This window comes from Brachycentrus maculatus, unplaced genomic scaffold, assembly GCF_059751285.1.
Source record: "Brachycentrus maculatus isolate JH-2025_06_01 unplaced genomic scaffold, ASM5975128v1 h1tg000122l, whole genome shotgun sequence".
Taxonomy (NCBI): Eukaryota; Metazoa; Arthropoda; class Insecta; order Trichoptera; family Brachycentridae; genus Brachycentrus; species Brachycentrus maculatus.
The window spans coordinates 71,855-97,884 of NW_028280875.1; the positions used below are offsets into that span (position 1 = coordinate 71,855).

The window sequence follows — 26,030 nt, forward strand, 5'->3', positions numbered from 1 at the left end:
TGAAAATGATTTCTAATATGAAAAAAAACAATGAAACAACCATTAACAATTTTGTATGATTGAGAGCATTATTTAAAAGTAACGGAGATCTCAAATAAAATAACTGACTAAAAATGATCCACTCCAAGTTCGCCGTTTATTTTCAATATTTAAAACATAGATTTCCTGTAGATCAATTTGGTACCCATTATGGTGCCTATAATTGTTTTACCTGATTTAAAAAAATATGTAATCCTAATTTTATGATATATTTGTTTTAACCCTTTGAATGCGTTAAACAAAAAATAAAAGTTTATTTGAAAAAAGGAAATTTTCCATAAAAAATAATTTTATTTGTTTACTTCAGTTCATGGCTTGTAAAAGCCACGTACTATAGTCGTTTTACGCGTCCAAAGGGTTAAGTTTTCTCGGGTAATTAGTAATATTATAATAATAATATTTTTCTGCATAGTACATACTGCATAGCAATGTTAATAATGTTTCCGAACAATTGTATTTTGTGTGCTAGACTTTGTTGTGGATATATAGAGATGTTGAAATATTGTAATAAGTTATGTGTGTATGTATGTGTATGTGTATATATATATATATATATATATATATATATATATATATATATATATATATATATATATATATATATATATATATATATATATATATATATATATATATATATATATATATATATATATATATATATATATATATATATATATATATATATATATATATATATATATATATATATATATATATATATATATATATATATATATATATATATATATATATATATATATATATATATATATATATATATATATATATATATATATATATATATATATATATATATATATATATATATATATATATAAAAATATTTTTATTCATGGAAAACTTTGACCAATGTTAAAATGAAAAACTTAGTGTTGGTAGAAAAACATTTTTAATTATTTTTATATTGATGGGTTAATTAATTTTGGTTTTAAGATCGTGTCCTTGCGGGGCTGCCCGAACTTGGCAGCAAAAGGGGCTTCCTGATTTTCTATAAAAATTTGTCTATTTCAAAAATATATCGTTTAGTACAGAAGCTCCGGTCGTTAATTTCCTTTGCCAGATAGCTACAGACTATCGGGTTATATATTTACAGGGACTCTCTTTTTAACGTATGCATTTTGAAGCTTTTGCAGTGTGCGTTTTGTATGCGTCGGTAATAATTGAAAAATTTAATTACTGTACTTAACACCAAAAAGTATATGTATTTTGTATAGTAAAGATGTCATTAGAGCCGAGTTGCAATTGTGTATTTCCTAGATCACTACAATCAAGCTTGCTGTATTCTTAAATGGAATATTTGTTGCCTGTGAATATTGAATACTAGTTGTATTAGACAGTATTTATTTTTATGTAATAACGCATACTGATTAGGTACACATGTATATTACATAATATACGTGTAAATTAGCATGTGTGTTTTTTTATGTGAGCAAGTACAAGTGTAATTATCTTTCTTGATTGTAAACCTGTTTAGATATAATAAACATGTAATGCGCTCATTTTTTTACATAGAAAAGTTATTTGTTTGGTAGAACCTCCAGTAATGACGCTGTTTGTTCTTTAACTCTAATGGTTACTTTAAGTTAATGCCAACCCTCGAGTTATTAAACTTTTCACAAGAATGTGAAAACAATGTTAATGTGTTGGGAAATTGTTATTTCTAGGCTAGGAAAAATTAGAGTGATCAATCTAGTAATTTTAATAAAAGAACGCCGCATGAGAGTTGAATCAAATATTTTTGTAGAAATGTTTTGCGATATTGAAGGAATGTACTTGAAGTAAGATATGTAATGAGTTCCCATAGAACTAAAGCACTGTGCAGGAAGCAGGTTTACAATTTATGAATGATTATTTATGTATGTATGTAGATATAATTTTTCTGTGTTTGTGTTACATATATGTTTTGTACATTATTGCGCATAATATACCTCATGTATTTTACTTTGCCTTTTATAATCCGTCACAAATAAATTAGATGCAGTTTATGATCACAAATGTATATTCAATAGTGCGATAATGAATTTATGTAGATAATATTAAATATTTTTACGATTTAAACTATTTTGTATAAATGTATAAAATAAAAATATATTATTTTGTTATTTTTTTTTAGACTAAATATGAAGCTATTTTGTTGATTATTCTAATGTTTAGTACATATTTTATTTTGGTAAGTTATTGTCAAATCATATCTTTATTATTTTGAAAATTTGATATTTACATGTTTAAATTGGCTACTATGTATGTATATAAATTTGTATTTTGTTTTATTGTTATTGTTTCTATTCTTGTTGTGTTGGAAAAGCATAATGAGACAACTTGTAGTGTTATGATAATCTCGTGAATTGATTCATAACATGTATCTATTTTTAATATAAGTTTATTTGGGTAGTTTTAATAGTGGTATTTACCAAGTAAAATTTTAATTAAAAATTAATGATAATCCATTGGAAGTTTTTTTTGCGTATTTTTTTCTTAAATGTTGTAATTTATGAAAAAAACTTTAGGAACTTTTTCAGACTGATTTTTTAAAAATATAAATTCAAAAAGGACATTTAATTTTTTATTTTGCTTAAGGCTGAAAACTTATTTAATTTAAGCTCAAAAGCTACATACCTATGTTAAAAAAAGAATATGATCAAGAATGTGTTTTTTTTTATTTCAACCACAATATGTAATCATAAGATCTATTTATGAAATTTATTAAAAATATGAACCATTATAAAATTAAGTTTTTTGTGATTAGTTATCGTTCTTTATTCCATCCTTTATATTTTTTCATTGTCGTTTGAGTGGCAATACCGGTAATTGCAATGGTCTGCTGCCTGACACAATTTGTTAATTTCACTGATAATAATATTTATTATTTTTTCAGGAATTGTATGTTTAGCAGTGCTTTTCATAAGTCATAATATGATTTGTTTAGTTTGGTAATATTGCACTCGCAATAAGCTTCATATTCAAGAGTGAGTAGTCAATTCTATTTTGTGTCGCGGCATCGCCTTTGTAGTCTAGAAGGCACTGGTGACTTTATCCAAAGACAACAGATAATTTGATAATTATTATGAACTAATTTTATATTACTATTAATCTATTATATACTTGTGTATGTTGTTGTCATTTAAATAAACAATTGAATTGTGGTATAACGTATGTGCTTTTGTTGTCAAATTCTTCCCTCAGTGTTGCTTATCATAAGTATGAATGTCTGTGTAATTGTAATACAATTTCCTGTTTTATCCATATGTTTATATTGTGCTTCCAAAATATACTCAACCCAGCATTGAAATTATTATCTTATAGTGGAGCAATTTTGTAATATTTGTTACCTAAAACCTAAACCCATAGTGTCCACCTCTAGTGTAATGGTTAGCATGCTCGGCTACCGTTCTGGAGGTCCCAGGTTCGATTCCCAGGGGGGGATCAAATAAATATGTAACGTGTTACGTTACGATGAAATGGCTCCGGTCAGTCCCCACCATAGTAGCAATACCTCGAGGAACTATTTTTAAAATGAGGAAATAAATCTAATATCATTCGGCTCAATTTTCCCGTATGATTTGATGATTCTTGAAAAACGTTATTATTTTACAATATTTCAAATAATTTAGTCCTAAATTATTTAAATGTGACAATAGATTTGTGTGAATTTTTAATCACTAAATAATTAGAGTTCCAATTCATGCATATCACGCTACGGTGCCATACAAATGTAATTCTAAATGTGACTTTAACCGTTTGAGTGCCAAAAAATGCATACAGTTTCTTGTAAAATGCCACCAAAAAAACATCATTTTTTATGAAACTATATATTTTTTTAAAACCCCATAAATTCTTTGAATTTTCATGAATTTTGATGATTTTTTCGGTGTTTTATTAAAGAATGTCGAAATATTTGAAATAAAACGCTTGTATAAATGAATACAGTATTTTATTTAGAAAAAAAGAAAGACAAAAATGAAAAACAAAAGAAAATCAACAACTGTGCTTTCCTGCACACGCCGTGTGGACACCCTTCTTACAATAAGCACAAATAGTCGTTGATCTACGCAGCCCAGCACCATCTTTATTACTACAGACCACACAGCGACGTAAATTCTTTCCTGGAAGCTTCTGCAGTTTGGATTTATGGAATGAAATTGCTGAAGAAATTTCAGCTTTTTTTTTTGTAGGTAACCATTCCCTTTCAATCGATTCAATTATTTTTGATGTGAACTCGTGTCTTGAAATTTTTTTGCCTTCATTATTGATTGAATATATTATATATGCGTTTAAAACCATTCTTCCAAAAATGTTAAATGTTACCTTTTTCCAATATTTCAATGTTCTTCTTTCATCTAAATATACATACAACATTTTATCAGACTCATCTATTCCGCCCATGTATTTATTGTACTCATGAATCATCTGTGGTTTTTCTGTTTGCGTTTCGTATGAACCCCTATATTTTTTCACTGTGACGCCACTCGTATTACTATTTGTAGAAATTAGGATGACCGGGTGTTTTTTGGTTTTTTTATCTCGATATGAACAGAGAAGAATGTCGTCACTTTTATAATAATTAGGTTTTCCAACTTGAGACACTTGTGCCTCACGTGGTATATATTTCCTGTTTCGACGGATGGTTCCTGTAATATACGTAATTCTTTCCAATAAAGTCTTAGCCAGTTGAATGCTTGTAAAAAAATTGTCAACAAAAATATGATAACCTTTGTCCAGGTAGTTACCAATTTTTAACAGATTCATTACTACAACATGGCCAAGGCCAAATTTTTTTGTATCATCCTTGTCTTGCTCTAATTTTGCTCCTCGGTAACAAAAAAATGCCAAGCAATAATGGGTTATGGAGTCGCATAACATCCAAAACTTTATTCCCCATCTGTGGTGTTTTTTGTTGGGGAGATATTGTTTGATTTTTGAGTGGCAATGAGTCCCTACCAATGACTCATCAATAGAGAGCTGGCGATTAGGGATATAATGGCGTCGGAAAACTTCATTGGCATGGACAACTATCATATTGAATTTTGCACAGGGGTCGTAGTCTGGATGATTGGATGGAGCCAAGGTGGAATTATCAATTAGATGAAAAAATTTCAAAATTATCTGAAATCGGTTTCTTGAGAACATTTGTTTGAACCATGGTATGCCCCTCGAATCTGTACTCCAGTAGGAAACAATTGACGGTCGTCGTGTAATACCCATTTCAAGTATGACCGCTATGAAAGCCTTCAATTCCAATACAGACACCGGTTTCCAAGCCTTTGCACGTGATTTGTTTCGTAAAGTGTCAGAAGAGTTTTCAAGAAATTGTTGGGCATATTTGTTGGTTTCATTTTTTATCGTTGTTAACAGAATGACATTAAAAAATAAATCAAAATATGATATAGGTTTGGAATCACGCGGAGGAGGATCCCGAAGTCCAGGCGTTTCGAAAAAATGAGAATTTTCGGTAGAAAAATTGGTTCCGGGAGGTACATTTGTAAATGAGTAATTTCTGGTGTTACTCTCCATTTCTTGGTCACGATCAGAAGAATTACTGGAAATTCGCATCCTGCGGTTGGGAAACACGGATATGACATCACTCTCACCAGAGCTACTCTTACTCGAACTTGAATTAGAGGAGTGGAAATCGTCGCTCCCGCTATCAGACATTTCAGAGGACGCGCTCGACATTATGTTTTTTAAATTAACTAAAATAAAAAAAATAATAAATGAATCTGAAATTTAAACGGTTTACTACGATCTTACAACTATTAAGATAATATTAGAATAATATTTACCAACGCCGCAGCACCACACCCTACGTACGCGCGAATCAGAGCACGACTGACGGAATCGACGGAAATCGACGATCGGCAATCTTCGTTAAAACACGAATCGACGATCGGCAATCAAACGGTTAAGTTATTATTATGTTTTTATTGATGTTGCTAAAGCAAATATAAAAAAAAAAAATTTCAGATTGGCGTATTAATATTATATTCTGTTCAATATCAATGGATTCCTTATATGTACTGTCTTAGCATGTCTTGTACAAGCATACAATACATGTACATACAATACAAGCTGCTTACTTCCAGCTAAATATTTACAAAGGTCCATAACCTTTTACTTCATATTTCAATACATCGTATTATTCCTCCTAAATGTATCAATGTTGTAAGATATATAAATTCCCTTAAGGTGTCAAAGTTGTAGGATATATAACATGATTTTTCAAGTCGTATTGTCCGCTTCACCCGTGTATGCAATATTCTATAGGGTTTGAAATGCGGCTCAATTATTTGTCTTTTTTTCCTCATAATAAGCAATATTTTACATTTATTATGTTATAAATATGTTTTCAATATAGCGATGATTCAACAAATAATTTGCCGCATCGCACTATTTATGTAATATATGAAAAGTTTATATAGCTATAAATGGATTTTTATGCCTATGTCACGTTATTAATATCAACCTTGTAACAATAAAATATAAAGGAATATTCATAATATATTTACTATTAAATTTATAAATGTGTGTTGTACACAATTTATTGTGTTAAATTTAAAATATATATGTACTGTGGAATCAATACAATAATAATGTTGTTGCACTTGTGTTTTTTGTTGTTGTTATATTTTATATTTAATAAATTACATATATTTTTACTATTTATGCATTCCATACTTTAATTTAATTTTAAACTATATGTGATATGTTAGGAATATAATTTTAATATTTTCTACCATAAAAAGTCCACGCAATAAGCATTATCTAGTTTTCCGCTGTTTTATATACATATAGGTATTTTGATAAGTGTACACTAGATCATTATAAATCGAACAATTGCTATGCAGACTGTGACATTAATGAAAAACATTTATTATGAAGCCTGGTAGACATTATTAGGTTATATCAGGTGTTTATTGATAAATTTGTCGATGTCTTCGTCATTTGAAATAAGAAGTATCCTTAACCCTAGATCACAGAATTTGTTTCAATGTACCTTAATACGGGACTTTCGTAAAATGTACGACGATTAAAAAAACTCACATTTTACCAAAAACTTTCGATAAAAATATTTAAAAAATAAGTTCAGCTTGTTATTTGAGAACTTTATGTAAAATGCGAACACAAAATATTGGTAAAAGTAAGATACAAATATAAAATATTGGTAATGGTAAGATATATGCTAGATGTCACCACATTCTTTACATGCGTTGCCTCGATGCTTCTCACAGATTGGGATGTCCGTCGCAAATTGTAGGAATGTCCTGTAATCTAGGGTTAGTATCTTGATCTTTTCTCGTTGTTTGCAGGAACAGTATATTACCTCTAAATAGCAATTTCTAGTTTACAATTACGGTCATGAAATATTGTCTATTTGTTTTAGAATAACTTAGCATGCAGTAAAACAAAACCTTAAATTCTTGAAAAATCTTAAATCTTGTTTATGAAGTATTAATATCAAGATTATGCTAGCTTTTTTTATTAACTACCTTCACATGAGGCTTAATACTTGATTGTCTTTGAATGATTGCTTCATTTTGAGAGTCGAACATAAATAATATTTTCTTTTTATTATATCTCTTAGAGTTTAACTACAATATTTTGATTTCACATTTTTCTTCTCATATACATACCGGAGAAAAGACACTAGTGAGAGGACCCCACTGAAAAGCAAACACATTGTTAATTCTTTTCCTTCATGCATTCCTTACTTAAATATTTACCTTTAAACTGTTGTTTTAATTTTTAATTATAAGTTCTATGTCTGGTGCCATATTAAAAATAAGACGTATCGAAAAAATATCACTATAATTTATCAATTATTGTGATCATCGTGATAATGATTATAAAAGTGAGACTTCCGGGAATGTTGACATATATTACAGTTCTATTATTCATATTAGTTAATCATATAACCTGCAACATAAATATGAACTTTATAACCATAACAGTTGCAAAATGAATTTCAAGAAATGTTTTTAATTGGACCGGGTGTTCGTGATGTATTTTACACGTCTACCAGTGAATAAGCCTCTAAGTAGAGACTTGGCGATTTATTAATTTTTTGAAGTTGGACTGTTTGTAGTCAGCTTCAACAATTAGTCATTTTCTTTATTGCAATGCCCATGGACATTCCCGACAGCGAATAAGTTTATTGATATCAAATCATAAATAAGCTAAAAAAGTGTTAAAATTCCTTGTATGTCATTCGTCTGGGAATCACAGTGTTCATTATTATAACCGTGAATATCAAATTCCTTAAATCTATCGGGAGCTTTGTTGGTAAAGTCTAGAATTTAAACTTGTATGTAAATAATCTAACGTATTACAATATGTTTGAAGTTTTATGTGGAAGGTGATTTGGTATACCTATACATATTATATTCAAGTAAATGTAAATATTTTAAGCTTGATTGAATGTTATATTTGTGAAATAAAATGTTATTTCAGATATGAAAGTCTTTTATTTTGAAATTAAATCCAAATTTTGTGCGACACAATAAAAGAATGTGGGCCTGACTTGAGAGCAGGCAACAGACAGAAAAATCTGGTTTCCATGCACTCTACATTGGGGGCGGATATGGATCGAGTATAGGAATATTATACATACAGTGGAACCTCTCATAATGAGTAATTCGCATAACAAGCAAAAAAAAATGAAAAGGTTGCTCCCTTAACGAGCGACATTTCGCATAGCGAGTTAGAGAGAAAGGAATGGGTTACCAAGAGGACCTTCACTTCCGCTTGGAAGAAACTTGGCCTATTATTATGGGACTCGGGGTGGATAACAATGATACTGAAGAGCTTGTGAAAGAGCACAGCCGAGAGCAAGAAATTATGGAGGAGAGTTTGTTATTATTTTCACCAAATTTTGGAGCTTCGGCAAAACCAAATGTCTTTAGATAGTTTTCTAGTTTAAAACTATCAATTATTTGTCACAAATTCATATTTCTATTTAGGGTTTTTTTTTCAAATCTAACTTGTATTCTAAGTTGTAAGATTCCTTAACAATTTATGAGTAATTATATTTGAATAAGCGTTCATAAAAAAAATTGAGTATTCTTTTGTCATGGAAGCATTATCGTATTTTACATTGATTTCTATGGGAAGAAATGTATTGCTTAGCGAGTAAGATGTTAAAACGAATTATGCTCGTTATAAGAGGTTTAACTAGTTTATTTTAGTAAAATTAAACATTCAAATCTCTTTTTGAAAATTGTGGGGAAATTCATTTGAATATGATCAATCAAACACTCTGTCATCAATAGTTTGCTGTGAGTTTCATGCACTTCTGGTATTTGATGTAGAATTCATAAAATGTACTATTTTAATTATAACTAAAAATATTAAAAACAAACCGAATTGCAAAACCAACACAGAAAGTATTTAAACTCGATTCAGATAAATAACATGAATGAATATTTTAAACTAGACTGGCAACACATCCAACGACAGGCTAGAAATTATGTAGTCTCGTGTAGAAGTAAGCACGCCAAAATAAGCGGTACTCTTATGGTGTGAAAGCATATAATAACACAAAATCATACATAATTCATTATTTTTTTATAGTCAGGTAAAATCTATTAACGTAATATTTTTTAAGGAAAAAAGTATATTTTCGTGACGTATCCATAATATTTTACCTAGGTTAAAGTATTTTTATTCAAAAATTAAATTTGAAATGATTAAATTCGAGTGTGGTAACTCGTAGCGTTACATTTGTCAGTATTCTTGGCAGTTCAAAAAGCTTGCAACATTTTCAGTAGTAGTGGGATTAATCGAAATATTTCAACAAACTAATTGATAGAGTTCGAATAAATTAATAATCGAATGAATAGATTATAACTTTTAAGTTTTTTTAAAAGCTTTTTTTTCTATCGAAAAAGGAAAAACCTTCGATTGAAAACTCTACCGAAATAGTATCGTCAGCCAAAAAAAATATCACTAGGAAACTTTACCATAGAACCTTACTTTTTCCTCTAAAATTTTCTGTCGGCGTTTTTCTTAATTATCAGTGAAGATCTTTTGATTATCTATAATTGTATTTTTTCTGAATAGTGGAGTCCGAGAGAATCGAATGAATCTCTCGAGAAGCGTTCTTAAACAATCAAACCATTTCGATTATTAAACGACTATTTCGATTATTTTCATTCGATTCTTCCCACCATTAATTTTCAGTAATGACCGAGCCGCTGACGGGAGAGTTGCGTCGTTGTCTATGTAATTTCGTGGTGTGTAAGTATTAATCTTCAAACGACTTTTTCGTAGGATATGGGTGATATCTGCGTTTCTTAAAGCATTAGCTTGTGATTCAATGTCTGTTCTTGTTAGTGTTTGTGTAAATAGTGTTTGTGTCCCGTGAAAAGTGCCATTCTTGAAAAGATCAAGAGGGATTAATTGGTAGCTGTTTTCGGAAACCGCTCTAAAGGTAGGACAATCTATAGTTTATCAAAGCGGAATAAATGTTTACAGTTTTTGTTAAGGCGCAATACACGTATTAAAACCTGTCCGCGGGCCGTTCGGTTTCGCGCTATCTATTAGTAAACGGGGCGTGCAAACGAAGGACGAACACCTGTATGTCTTCTTCAATTAAGCACACGTCTATAATCCGATACGAACACTAATTTAATACGCTTCCACAAAAATAACGTCTTATAATCTACATCTAAAAGTTGCGACATAGGTGTCTAACACCGATTTTCATGCGTCGTGCTTGTGCAATTTTGTTATCAAAGTCTCGCGGAGTAAGAACCGTTGCATTCCTAATGTAATTGAAATATAGCGAAAAAAACTCGTAGGTTATCTGAAGCCGAAGTACAGAGGCTCCGAGGGAAGTTGTCGGCTGTCGTGTCACAGGTAGGACAGGTTTAGCGACGGAACTCTAGTCGATGTTTAGAGGTATTCCGAAGACGTGTTTGTCGAAGTATTTCTGAATTAAACACGTTTGACCTTGCGTTTAGGTTCCGTGACGCAGCCCTCGAGACGTGGACTCGCGAGGAATGCACTCGAAACCGTTGAATCTTGTTCCAATTTAAAATGTTTCATTCGGCCGCTTAAATCTATATTCCTTAATATTTGAAACATTACATCTGCAGCACTCGATGTACGATTCGTGATAATATTACGTATGATAAATTCAATTTCTTTTAGAGCATAAGTTCGTTCATATTTTTTGACAGTTGTCCAAAATTTCTGGTTCGAAAATTGCCATGATTTGGTACCTAATAATTGCCACTTTAAAAAAGGAAAATAATAGCAAGAATTAGGCAAGAACCTTATCACCTATCCACTTGTGATAAACCAAAGGAAGTTTTTAAAGATTTTTCTTTTTTAACAACACTTTGGGAAGGGTTTGGGAAGTAAACATTGAATAATAAACGCTGAATTTATTATTTAGTTGAATGTACCATATAATTTGTTTTTCAATGATTATCATCTTTTGTGTAGTAGAATTTCAGACGAGGTTTTAAAACTATACCCGCTCAGTGCGTCCTGTCTAACTTTATAGATATTAATTTTAAGATTGGCATCGGTTACCTTGTGGTTTTTACTGGCAAAAAATATAATAAAAAGTAAGTACCCTCCAGTCATCTATTGCAGATGCTTATTAAATGGCTAAATGATAATTATTATCAAATCCCACTCGTTGATATGCCCAAATACGTATTACTCTGACATCGCCCAAGGACGCTATCTGTATAAGGATTGTGGAATTCAAATAATATTTTTAATAATAATACTTAATTTAAATATTCAAATTTGCATGTGGGTTTCTTCTGTAAATTGCTCAAATCCGACAAACAGTTAGGAATGCTACTATTCCGTAGGTTTCCTACGGTGGCGGTACCGGCTTCCAGTGGGCCTAGAGGACAGTAGGGCTGGGCGATATGCTCTTATTCCTTCATCCACCATATGACGGGAAATTCTGGTATTTTACTTGATCGTTTTATGGTGGGGAGTCATTTCGTCGTAATGTAACACGTTACGATGCGAGCATTCGTATAGTCAGTACAGCGAGCCGAGCTCGTTCCGAGCACTCCATTCGATGTTCGGATGCTCGCCGCGAATGTTACGTTACGACGAAATGCTCCGGTCAGTCCACCTTTAGCCTTCCCGCAAACGGGTGTTTCTCCCTTTGGATTTCCGAATGCATAAATCTCGCAAAAATACGATATTTATATTGCCCAACGTTGTTGAAATGTATATTTCGTTTTTTTAATAAAAAAAATGGTCGCTCTACATTAAGTAAACGATATTCTTTCATTAATTGATTCGACAGTCACTTTGTGATAATCTATCCATTTTTAAATTAAATTTTACTTGGAAAATAGTGATATTTACCAAGTTAAGCTGAAATTAAATATAAATGATTTTCTATTAGAAAATGAAAACTCACTTTGAATTCACAAATAATTTATAAACTGAAATTATACGACCTGCTCTATTTTTTGTTTATTGATTTTTTTTTTAATTTTCCCCATATTATTTCAATGACTTGTCTTACTCCGTTGTAAAGATATTTACCCCCGGCTTCAGTAAGGTCATCAGTAAGATGCATGCTGTTTGTAAATAAACAAGTTGAATTGCGAGTTAATATATTTCTTACTCCCACCGCCAAAAATGTATGAAGTCGCCCAATTTTATTTGTTTACCGATTATAGTTTCAGACAGACAGATTAGATTCCAAATTAATCGCATCAAACAGCATATACATGTACGTGTAATTCTTATGATTCAAGATGAAGAATTCCATTTCATCAATTAAAAAAATATATTTCTAAAATCAAATCAGATGTGTGAAAAAACGTATTTCCATAATATCACCGGTCGTTGAGGAAAACTTCGTAACCATTAGACTCGAGTAATAGAAATTAAAACTTATCCGGTCACTCGGGAGATCCGTATCAGTGGATCTGTACGACATAAATGATCCCTTCACTGAGACCGGAATACTTGAATGGTGGATCTTTCGCCGAAGGACCAATCGCACCGACATGGGGGGAATCCCGGGAAATTTTGCTATGTGAACCTTACTTTCCTCTTCGTTTTTTTCGTTGCATATTGTATCGACGACGACGAGCAATAAAAAATGTGAAGAGATTTCGCTGCATCCCAAAATCAGTGAATCGTTAAATTGGTGAATCGATGACTCTGAGAAATATTACATAAGGCCAGTCGATGGTGAACGCCCCGCGTCTATTTAAAACAATGTACGATTCGAAGTATGTATGTACTTATGGTTTCCTTCAGCTCGCTATTTCATTTCTTCTAAGTCCACGGATGTATCAATTTTCATTATGCAGATCGAGCAATGTTGTGAAATCGTCCCGCGTACGTTGTAGGTCCCCATACTGATCGACTTTCTTTTCTCTAGCGCTTATTAAAGCGCGTCGAGCTTCGGCGGATAATTTAGTCAGTAAAAACATCGGTCTCCGTTGGATTACAAGTTAAAATGGCATCACCCTTCGACATAATGATCGCGCAACACTTTTATCTTTATTTTTAGGCGCGATAAACGATTGCCTTAATGTTATGTGACATACAAAATCTGGCGTTTCGGATCACTCGGTAAGTTTCTTTACGAACGTTACTTTGCATTTAAGAAACTAGGTAACAAAATTGCGCAAATCCACAGTAGCCGTTTACGATAAAGCTGACTTTTTGTATCAGTAGAAATTACGAAATCGATATAATATGATATGATGCGCATCTAATTGATATATTTCCCGCTTATCGATTGTTCGCTCAATGGTATGCACACTAGTACTTTTTTACGCTTGCTTGTAATTATGGATTTATTTATTCCATATATATATATATATATATATATATATATATATATATATATATATATATATATATATATATATATATATATATATATATATATATATATATATATATATAAAATACGAATCGACTGTAAAATGTGAACTCGTAAAACATTTTTTTAGTATTGAAAATGTCAAAACTGCCTGTCTAAATGTGGTTTACCAGTTTACCATGATATTCCTCGAGACCAATATTTGTACCCATAAGTTACCACATGAACATGACATTCCTTAAATGTTTCGTTTTGTTAATATGCAGTACAATTAGCACGTTCATTTCTAATTAGCCATTGCTCATCCAATAAATTCCACTCATATGAAAGTTTTAATTGTCATGTACTCGCCAGATATAATAGGCCAAGTATTAATAGTGGCATCTCCTCATAGAGGATTCCTCGACGTTAAAAATCCACTAACCGGAAGTTATATCATAATAAAACCGCAAATTTTGTATCGTTGTTAGTAAATTTTGCAGCCGACGAAATTTGTAATTCAGGAAATGAACTGTCGTTACCGAGTAAATAAATATAAACGTGCAATAGTGCAAATTATTAGTACTGTCAGATTCAAGTTTCCATAAATAGAAACCCACACCAAAATTGGAGAAGTTAATAGGTACTTCTGCTAATAAAAAATACAAATAAATAACAGTTCATATCAATTCAAAACGACTAGAGCATCGATTTTATACGGAAGTTAAATAACCTTACTTCTGGACTTGGGAGGAAGTAAAGAAAAGTTATCTACACTGCAAAGTCCAACGCCAACTTCCGTACGGAATCGATTCCCCGAAAAAAAAGAGTTAAAATTATTTCGTGAAGAATTGAGTATTTTGGCAGAGAAATGAAAGTCGTGGGCATGCGATGTTTTGATTTAGTAATAAATAATGTGTGTGCAGGAGGTCCCGGGTTCATTCCCGCCTGAATCAACTTGTTTTTTTTACTATATTTATATCATCCTAGACTGAGAACTGGAACATAAGGCTAAAGGCCTCTCCTTCGTGTAATGTACAGTCAAGATAACACGCGTTCAGTAATAAAACGTCACCCTAGCACAATTTGGCGCTACAAAAAAAATGGAATATGTAATCCTTAAATTTGTCATTTTTTGCACTATCTACGAACATCGGGCATCGGAAATGTTTGGATATAAACACTCAAGTGCTTTGAACTAGTTTAAAAGATTCAACAGTGGTTTACTTTGAGAGGATAACATCAGGTAGATACTTGTTGATTTATAATTTACTATAGGTACTTCATTGCGGAACTTGAACTTCGATTGATATTTTAATTATGGTTTTCCGATTTATTGGCAAATTTTAACGATTCAGTATTTTAATTTACCATAAGTGAGACATTTAATCGGAATTTATTTTACTGTATACCTGAAAACTTTATATGTTACAAGTATGTAATTGAAGTTGAATGATTTTTGTCAATCTTCATTTGTTAATATATTATTCGTGATTAAAGGATTTTTATGGTAATTTTTTAATGGAAATACATAAGTATGTTGCGATGCTTTTAAACATTTCTTTGATTAGGTAAACAATCCAAGGCGTCAGATCCGGTAAAACTTCACCGTGGTTCAAGCGATGGCGATGGTTCGTGTACCGATTGTTCGCTTTGCATCGCAAATACAAAGCTCATGTTTAGCGATCAACGAACATCTATGGGTTAGAAGTACATATGTGAGAAGTCACTTGGCCGCCCGCCGCCCCGCGGTGATCTGCCGTGTCATTGACAAGGTGGGGACTAATATCGAAGTTGAGCCATTGAATATTGTGATAAATACATACGAATGATTATTGTGTAAGCGGTAACCGATTCCTCACACACGAGATGTGACGAGCGCGGACGTGGGCTTCGAGTTCTAGGCACAATATTCACGAGTGGGTGGGCTAAACTTATCTTCGCCATCTCTTAATGGAAATACTGGAATATTTATGAATCTGTCGAGCACATCGTATCTCTTCCTTCTTCAGTCTTCAGTCACAAAGCCAATCTGCATTATTAATTACGCGTTAATTTATTCAACGTCGCCGAAACTTTACGATACAATAACTTCGTCAGAATTTAAATCTTTTGCCTCCATTTAATTGAACGTTTTCCATAAATGGCTACGATACACACCCGCCTGTATCTAATAAAAGTTTTTATCGTCTGATTTTGAGTGTGATTAACGTGTAGTTTTGGGAGGTTCGAATAATTGTTAAATCTTTTTGAGCTGACCAAACAAAATACTTTCCATACAAATGGGAAGCGTGTGCAATTCTTGAATATATACGATATCTATTGTGATCTATCTAGATATCGATAAGAATGCGATATCTATCGTGCAAATGCCACGCGTTATTTTCATTTGCACGATAGATATCGTACTCTTCTCCGTTTTACTCCTCATTACTGATGGTTGCGAACCTTGTCGAAGCAATAACTCTTCTTCAGTCTTCCCTTGGCTGCGCTACACGTAGCGCTCCAACCACCGAGGTGCCTGCTGCTGTCTTAACTTGATCGGTCCGTCGTGTGAGGCATCTTCCTCTCCCTCTCTTCTCCTCCAGGCTACCAATCGCAATCAGCCATTCCAGGCTGTCCTCATTGCCATTGGCCAGAGTCAAGCCATCCAAGTATAACTCCTGACGAATAGACTCGTCGGAGCGAATAGTTGGTGCGTCTAGCTGTCCATGGGATTCGGAGCATGCGCCTCCAATACCACATTTCAAATGCGTCAATTTGTCTCCTTTTAGCAGCATAGAGAAAAATGGAGTGGACCAGACTCCTGACGAGCTTTATCTTGATGCTGTTAGTCACACCCCGGTCTTCCCAGATTTCGTCTAGCTTGGACATAGTACTTTTGGCTTTTGGATATCGTATATGTTAGAGTAAAACTTACTCGTTTTGTGATAAAGGGGCCGCCAATATGACATACTGCAATATTTAAGCTAGATTTTTTTTTTAAATGTTCTCTACAACTGTTTTTTTTTTGTTTTAGTTAAATAAAAGTACCTGCCGCTTCTTGGGGTTTCGCATAGAAAATACGATATTAAATTGTTGAACATAAAATTATATATATTTTCAAATTGAGATTTTGGATTAACCAAGGCATCTCTAAGTGGTATTTGGGAGTGACGTGTATCTCTGTATTTTCTAGACTCTCTTAAGTCAATTTGCGAATTCTCTGACCTTAATTATTATATTTATGATGTATTTTAAACAATTCGCATGATCTTTATAAGTGTACCAAATTGGTTATGCAAATAGACAGAATGTTTACGAGCTTGGCGATGATTGGCTCAATGGAGAAGTTGCTACGCCTTAAATAGGTTACTCCGTACTTCGATATTGTTACTAACTGCTGTATAAACTTTCCCGACTCAATTCGCTCACAACTAACGATATATCGTCTCTCTTGTCAATAACTCACTTCGAGACATACTTTTCAGGAGTAATTTAAATCAGTTTTTCCCGCAAGTACTAAATTATTGTACAAAACTGACAACGAGGTGACAAAACCGCCGAGTCAATTAGTCGAATCGAGTCTGCTAATTTTTATCCGATGACAGATTAACGTAAATTCAAATATAAAAACGCCGAAAATAATTTGAAAAAGGGTCGCAGTTTTGAAATGCATTGTTTAGTTTGTGGTGATTGTTAAAGTTCTGGATAGTAAATATATAAATTCGCGTTTTTTACTATATATTTTTACTCGCTACTTTAATTCCAATTTTTTTTATAAGAACATTTTTTCTAACAACCCTTCGAATAGCGTGATCATTTGTACCCGTTGTTATAAGTATGCATTTTTTTAAACGTTCGAATCCATTTAAAATTTAATCCATCGAGTTAGCATAACGCCGCATCGTTTTGGAACAGTGCCCTATGCACCGCTTGTGTGTGTACAGGGGCCACGAAAAATTACAAGATTCTGAACAGCCACTTTGCCCATTCGCGATTTGGCTTATTTCCCAATAGCAACGATGTCGTCGGAAGGAAAACTAAAAGAACTATTTTCTTGTGCCGTAAATAAAGTAAGAAAAAGTGCTTTGTTAGTTGTATCTTGTGTCAGTCACAAGTAGTATCAGAATGTTTGAGTATGGACCAGTTGCAACGGTGGCGTTTAGTAGAGCGGAGACGACCACCGCCCGCCAGTGACTATATTCCTCACAAAACGTGGTAACGCTGCCATTCGATACATTTCGTTTTAATTTTAAATACATACATAAGTAAATGACAGCATAATAATTGTGCAGCATAATAATTCACTGCGATTTTTCCTGTCTAAGATCTTTCTGTCCTATTGATAAGTCTAGCAAAAATTACATTACACTCCTAAGTATGAGAAAAATCTGTTGGGCGAAATATATACTTTGTGTAATTGTGTTGTAGGTAGGTACTTACTGCGTTATTCGTCAAGCTTGCGGAGCTACTAAACTGCGATCAGGTGCTCGGAAAACGAATCCGTTATAATAATGTTGACTATATCATTAGAGCGAACAACAAATACAATACGCGATACGTTGCTCATTCACTCATTCATTCCTTTCTATTTTAGTAACAGCGAGTCGTTATGCAGCTTCGCGTTATATACATATTACAATTCGTAACGAAGATATTAGGCGGACCGAAGATACGGCGGTCGTACGATGGAAGAGAGCAAGAAGAAGATTTTCGAGAGACCATGTCAGCAGGATGGATGAATCAAAGATATTAGCGGGTCAACACCATCTCGGAAGACCACCAAAGAGATGGTAGGGTAGCTGGGCGTCAACATCGCAGGAGGAGTCACTTTCTTGAAAAAAACAGATCTTCAGATCTATTATAAGAAAAAGAAGAAAAAAATGTCGCGCATCTCGAGTTGCGTGCAGGTCACTAGCAACTTGATGTTTTTGATATACTTTCAACACTTGCATAAACGATATCATAAATCATCGAAGACACGGTTTCCAGATGATGGTGAATCTGATAAAATAATGTTACATTTATGTTGAGCAAAAACATCGGCTCCGCTTTTTAATATTCGACGATTCTTCGATCGACCGTCGGCGGTAATAATAAATCGATATTGCAATAGTAATTAAATCTCGGATTCGAAGTGGCCGTTAAAATTCCTTTCTTTTCATGAAACTTGCCATTCGAGTGGTGCACGGTGTAGTGTAGCGATGTCTGCAGCCGATGGAATCCGTTCCGAACGCTTAGCGAATATCCGAGATTGATTATTATTGCGAAACCGAGGCTTAAAAGTACGAGTCACCGATCATGCGAACGTACACATTTATTACTAAACATTATCTACAATGAATAATTACAGACTGCATCGATATTATCTCAATTTTCACCGACATATGTAAATATTAGGTTATAATTCCCGACGAAAAAATATTAAATATGGTATCACCATGCCCTAAGCTCATTGTATAAAAATATTAACAACAGTTAGTATAATAATTTATTTATTGTAACTGCAGACATTTGGTAAAATTCCACATTATTTTTTTTAGTAATATATGCAAAATTAAACAAGATTGGATTGAATTTATTTTTATTCACATATATGTTATGAAAATATGTGACGCGTTTCGTCCTATTAAGACATTATCAAAACTCTCAAATTTATTTGTTATTTAAGAAGAATATCCTTAAATTTCTAATTATTTTTTTCGCATTAATAAATTATTTGGCTTTCATACCTGATATTCCCTGCAGCTCGAAATTTTTATTTTTCAAATAAGTATTGACATTGTACCCGAATACAAGTTTTGGCTGTATGAAATTTGAAATAGAACCGCAAAAATCCTTTGATGTTTAAAATACGTCGGTGCATATGTTCGATCTCGGAAACTACCTGCCCAATTGACACCAGATCCAGTCGGTACGTGGCTCCCCTACCGGATAAAGCAAGAACAGCACATTCTGCTTTAAAATTACCACTAAACATTCAGACAAATCACTATTACAATTACTCAAAATTGAACGTAACCATAAATGTCAACCTCACAAGAAAAAAATTGAAATATCCAGATCTGATCTGCCATCATGTACAATTCGGAGACGATTTAATTCTTAATGTTCTTTCAAATCTTTGTCAAAATAACAAAAGCCATCAATGGTTAAGCGAAGGAGCTATTTTTGCCTATAAAAATGTATTAAAATAACAGCACAAACAAATAAAAAATGCTGGACACACACAAATACATACATTTGAATCCATTAACACAGTCGATGTTTTCATCATGAAAGTGTACATTTTTCCACATAGTTTTTAAATTCATTAGATCTACCAGGAATACCGTTACATATATTGCAAGTAAAAATTGGTTCTCTTATTTTTCTACGTAATCTCAACGCGTTAAAGCTCTGCAACGGCACTAGATCAGTAATAAAAAATATGGATAATATAGCACTATGTTACTTTTTTTTATATGGTTACTTACATAATTAGTACTATATTTGGTCCTATGGTATAAGTACTATGTTCGAGTCAACTCTGATGTGGTTAGGTATACAACGGTTATTCCCTCTTGATGCAACCCCTGTCTAACAAAAAAAAATCCATAAAAAATAAAATGAAAAGAATGCTTCGCTATAAAACAATAAACACATTGTTTCCTAAATAATGCAAATACGTTGTTGTTGTTGTTGAAAATGAGTATCAAACAAGTTATAAAACAAACAATAAAAATACTTATTTTAAAAGAAAAATAAATGTTTCAAATAAATAAATTATTAAAATAAAAGCCCTCCCTAGTTTTAGTCCTATTTAGAGAGACGTTCAGATTTGTTACTTCTCCAGTAGAGCGAGTAAGAATAGGTAGGTCCTGCTCGCAGATCGAAGCGTTACTTCGCGATTTCGACTTCGTCGACTAACGAAGCATATCGAGTTTTTTTTATGCTGATGAAAGTTGTACGATGCACAACGCTATTTCTCAATACCTTTTATTCCACGTGACGTTCGTTTATTTGTCTCGAAAGATTTTTTAAACCCGAAAAATGTGATTATATAAGACTTGCGATATCAAATCGGATTATTTTATTTCGGTACTATTTTACACAAAAATTATTAACAATTACAGGAGCTTCCTTTGATGTAGAGAATATTTTAAAAATATAGCAAAAGAATTACAAATATAATTTTGTTAACAGTGTTTAACGAAAAATTAAGAAGTATCAAAGAAAATTTATACGGTGGAAGCCAAAATCACCACTTTCTTATTTATGATAAGTTAACTCCCAAATCAAAATGTTCCTCCACTAAAAAAAATAATACACGTTTCCAAATCGAGAGCGAACCTAGAAACTCTCGACTTCGCGTCCGCGACTGTAACCACGGGACCACAACCCGAATCATGTCATATAGTTATGAACAATAGTACGTTTGTGTTGTCTTGTCCATTTTAACCAAAGTAAGACTACAATGGAGTCTCTGGTTTCCGATCCGACATAGGATCCTATTCTCAATCCGAGCGGACAATAATTACGATTGTTACGGCTTAACCTCCGCCATTCCGGACGCAATAATGGGCGCTCTAATGCATCCGTTGTGCGCGGACTGAGGACCGGACGGGACGGACGTCATTACTTGTCGTCGTGGCTATATTGTATCCCCTTGCAGTGTAACCTCGCCATATGATTGTATCGGGATATCGATACAGCACATAACACTGTGCTCGTCGGTCCGTTTGATCCAAACTTATATAAAAATTCTGGGTGTCACACCTCGACCTTTACCATTTGTAATCAGACTGTTCTATTCTGTTAATTGATGTTGCAGCATTCATTCACTTTATACTGTCCTGTGGGGCCAAATTCTCGAATGTGCTGCGCGGTTAGCAACATTGTGCGTTTCACTCAAATCTATTGCAAAAAATGTCAGTTGACATATTTCAACCAGTTTAGGCATGTGACGTCACGCATATACACCATCAACAGTTTAGTACATAGCTTTGACATTGATCATGTAATAATAGTAAAACAAAATCACTTTGGTAAATTTTGTAATAATCGTCACTTAGCAGTGCACGAGTTGTTGAACTTGGGCACCTTTGTCAAATTGTTTCCACATCAGATCTACCCTAGTCCCTTTCATTCGATAATGAGCGTTATTATGATGTACCGTATTAAGCGCCCAGCCTTGATAATTCTCACTCGCAACATAATATCGCGGGTTATTCATTTGAAAAATTCACACTCATTCTCATACATACGTATGAATTCGGCAAGACTGTAACTAACCATTTCGTTAAAAGATTGATTCCAATTACAGGCGTTATTTTCTTTTCATTATTTATAAAATTAATATCTAACAAGTGGGACGAATGGATTTCCAATAACTGACTCGATTAAAATTACTTAACAAATGACGGCTGCTCTCTTTGAGTACCTACAATATTTCTTATAATTGCATATTTAGTTGTTGTTATTTTTCGTTTCAACTATTATTTGAAAGTCAAAAGCTGGTTTGGCATTCCCGAGAGTTTTAAATTAGAGCCTCAAATGGTTCGCGCTTATTTTATTAAATATTTATTATTTAATATATTCTTCTCAATATGACGGGGGGTTATTGATTTCCTATCCAGTTTTTATTGGAATTTAATATAAATTCTAGGTTAGTTTTGTTAGAGATTTAACATAAAAGCTAGCTAGGCATACAAATCATTGGTTTTCACCTTTTACGGTGACAGTATTATGCGCATCACGACTTAAACTTTCCGCTTTGCCGTTTCGACTATTACCGATTATTTATAGCGTCACGTAAAAATGATTCAATTGTTACGTATAATTGTTGGTAAAATAAAAACGTGTTACATTTGGATATCTCTCATCGGAACGTGTTATTTCGACGAAAATATAATAGTGGATACGTGTTCGCTACTTGGTGGTATTGTTGACATTTGAATATGAGATTAAAATATTCGTTTCGTCTCCCACGGTTTTTACGGTTCTAGTATGATACGAATTTTATTAATAATTTCGCTTTCATTTATATTACAGGGTAATGTCCATTATATAGAGTTCAATTACCTTAATTACGTATTGTCAGAGAATATTGCCAGAATGAGCGGAAAATGTGAGACCAGCGACACTCGTACGCCGTTCGGTGGATGAAACAATACACTGTACAGCCGGCTTATTTATCACTAACGTGTACGGCTTATCTTTATAATTTATTCAATCTCTCGCATTAAAAGCGCTCTCTTCCCACGGAGGCGTTTTCACTTTTTGTTTCGTTTTCCCAAAAATAGTGAAAAATAATGATCACATTTTTGGTGAAAGTGATCGCCGAATAGTCACTGCCTTCTCTAGGCCCGAGCTAGCTTCTTATGATTTGATGAATTCATAGGTAAGTATATATTGTATTATACGAACCTTTTTTTCCAATTAAACATCATACAAGTATTGTGTTTGCTTCACACCTAAGTAATTCGTTCTGTCACTACAGCCAGTCGGCGTTACTATAGTATGGTAACACGAATTTGTCAGTCGCGGGTGAGTAAGCAACTCATTTATTGACTTTTGTGTAGGAATAATACCTTTATTTTTCAGTGACAACATTTAAAAATACTTTCGTACTTCCCGAAGAAATTTGGCAATGGCGCTCGCTACTGATGCAATGGCGGAACGGATATTTGGTATCAATGAAAGTGTGAAGTCACATTACGGAGATTTTTTCATACCATTACCAAAATGATAGAAAACCTATTCCGGTGGCGTTAGTTTCCCTTTTTATAGCGTGGCAACAAAATCAGATGTCGGCACATTATTTGCAGCCTCGAATAAATTGTGTCGCTTTATTTCGTAAATTATTTATGCGCTTAGATGTCAGATAAACAGCTAAGTCGGCGATGTTATTTAGTGAAAGAGAGTCCAATTATTCCAATTTTTGCGTCAAATACCTGGTCATGGTAAAAAATTGGGATAATTGTACACTTTTTTTTCATGATCGTGACTTTTTTGGGAATATTGTAATCAATAGATGTTAAAGACTGGCGAAAAGTTTGACAGCGATCAGAAATTGACGTTCCTGTTAGGTACAAGATGTAAAGTATATTACCTGATTTTAATGATTATTTCCAAATCATCGAGGTTTATTTATTTATTAGAAAAATGTGTTAAATTTTCAAAACTATCGTCTACTGTCGTAAAACTACTGTCAATTGTACTTTCAAGCAACAAAATTATGCAGGGGACTATGAATTTCGTAGTATGTTGTTGTTTCATATTTGAATACTAGATCAGTGCTGGCTTTGTTTAAATTTATGGTTATAACATCTCCGTTAACTCAATGTTGAAGCTTTGCATCATTAAAATTTTCAACTTACCGACTTCTCAACTCGATTTTGCCGCTATAATGAAATTGCTCGTTAATTTGAACACGACCTCTTCGACGTTCGTATTACTTACCTCGCGTGCAAATATGCAGCTCACTTGTGTTTTAGATTAGTCATTGAATTTGATAATCTTGTAGAAGCGATTCAATTAAATTATGTTAGCTTGTTTTGTATTACAAATTTCAGTTCCAAGGCCGTCGGCGACAAATTGATTCGTTTTGTACCTAATTCTCATACATTTCATCGTTTCTGTATCGCATCACACCTACTACGTTACTATAAAATCATGAATAGAGCTCGAAACTTATCTAAAATGTCTACAAGATTAATCCTACTTGCACTAATTGAAATAAATTCAACTAAAGCTCTCCATACCGACTGAAAATAACTTAATTTATCATACATGTTAATAACACTTATATTTTTAACCACTCCACCTTGGAGGCAGATGAACTTTTCATAAATTTTTACTCGGAGCTATTTTACATCAGTTATGCGTTTTGTATATTTTATGCATTTACAGACAGAAAATTACGTTATATTTTTATTGGCTAACTGGAAAACATGGATTTCGAAGTTGCCTATTCGTAGTAATTATAAATTGTTTTTATTTAATATTAAAGACTCGTATATTTGGAAATATGAGTTTTACTCCCTGTTGTTTTATTAATGTGTATTTACTCGCTATTTTGTGTATTAATAAAAAAACTGCACAAAAACATGAAAAACGATTATAAAAAAATTCATTGCTATTTATTTCAAACATTTGATAAACGAGTATTTCCCAGCTTGCTCCGGTAACATCGATAAGTTTGCGTGAATATCGCATACAACCATCGAAATATTCCTATGGAGCCTGCGCCGCCAGTTAAGTCCCAATGTCAATCGTAGCTCGAAGTAGCTCTTTTTTACGTACCAAAATGTTTATTTACGGTTTGTGTGTAATGACCGGCGAGTATCAAGTAGTTGGTACAACTCGACACTGTCCAGAGCGCGGCGCGCAGCGTCGGTATTCTAGCAACTCGGCATCTGGTAGTAGCGACAGGTTGCCGGTTCTGTACCGAACGTTATATAAAGCTATACACAGATACGTATTTATTGTTTTATGGTGATGTGAAATCAATAAGAATGCGGTTTGTTAAAGCCTTTCTATTTGCTCGCGGATTTTTTTCCCGCATACTTTGCGCGTCCGGCGTGTCTATGGTCTATGGTTTGAAAGAATTGTAATCTCGCGGTAAGTGTTTCGGACTCTGAGCGAGTCGCACCCTGCCACAACTTGATTCCTATTCTTAAACCAGCCGCCTGAACATACCTGCACATTTTATTAAACTGGACTATTTGGGTGTATTATGAGAACACTTTTAATTTAATTTTAATTTTAATGGGAGGGTGACCAAACCTTTATCTCACAAATGCTGAATTGTCTCCGCTTAGGAGCTATAGACCTGTATTTATATATTTTTTATTAATATCTCTACGTGGAAGTATAAAGTGATCACTTAAACCAGTCAAATAAGACGTAACACCTGCAAATACTCAGACTTACATATTCCCATCTCAATTAAAAACTTCTTTATGTATGGTGAGATATCAATACAATCTTAATATTGATTATTTTTACCCGATTATCGTACCAAGATCGCCACGTACTAAACATCATATAAAAAAGAGACGAATTCTATCCATAATACTTTAAGTGTCCACCATATTTTTATTCACAAATGCTAGATTTAACATGCTTCACTTTGGAGTTGAGTTATCAGTTAAAAAGTCAAAATTCTAATATGTAATTGTATGCCGTCACAAGGGCGGCTGTC

At 33.1% G+C, this 26,030-nt stretch overlaps 1 protein-coding gene across 4 annotated transcripts in view; it reads left to right on the forward strand.

The window, feature by feature from the left end:
* The first annotated feature begins 10,234 nt into the window (after nucleotides 1-10,234).
* Nucleotides 10,235-26,030, forward strand: part of Synd (protein kinase C and casein kinase substrate in neurons protein Synd) — a 91,918-nt gene continuing 76,122 nt past the window's right edge. For all 4 annotated transcript variants that reach the window (XM_088259968.1, XM_088259970.1, XM_088259971.1 and 1 more), the window contains exon 1: nucleotides 10,235-10,486. The gene's annotated coding sequence lies outside the window, so the exon portion shown is untranslated. The remainder of the gene's footprint in view (nucleotides 10,487-26,030) is intronic.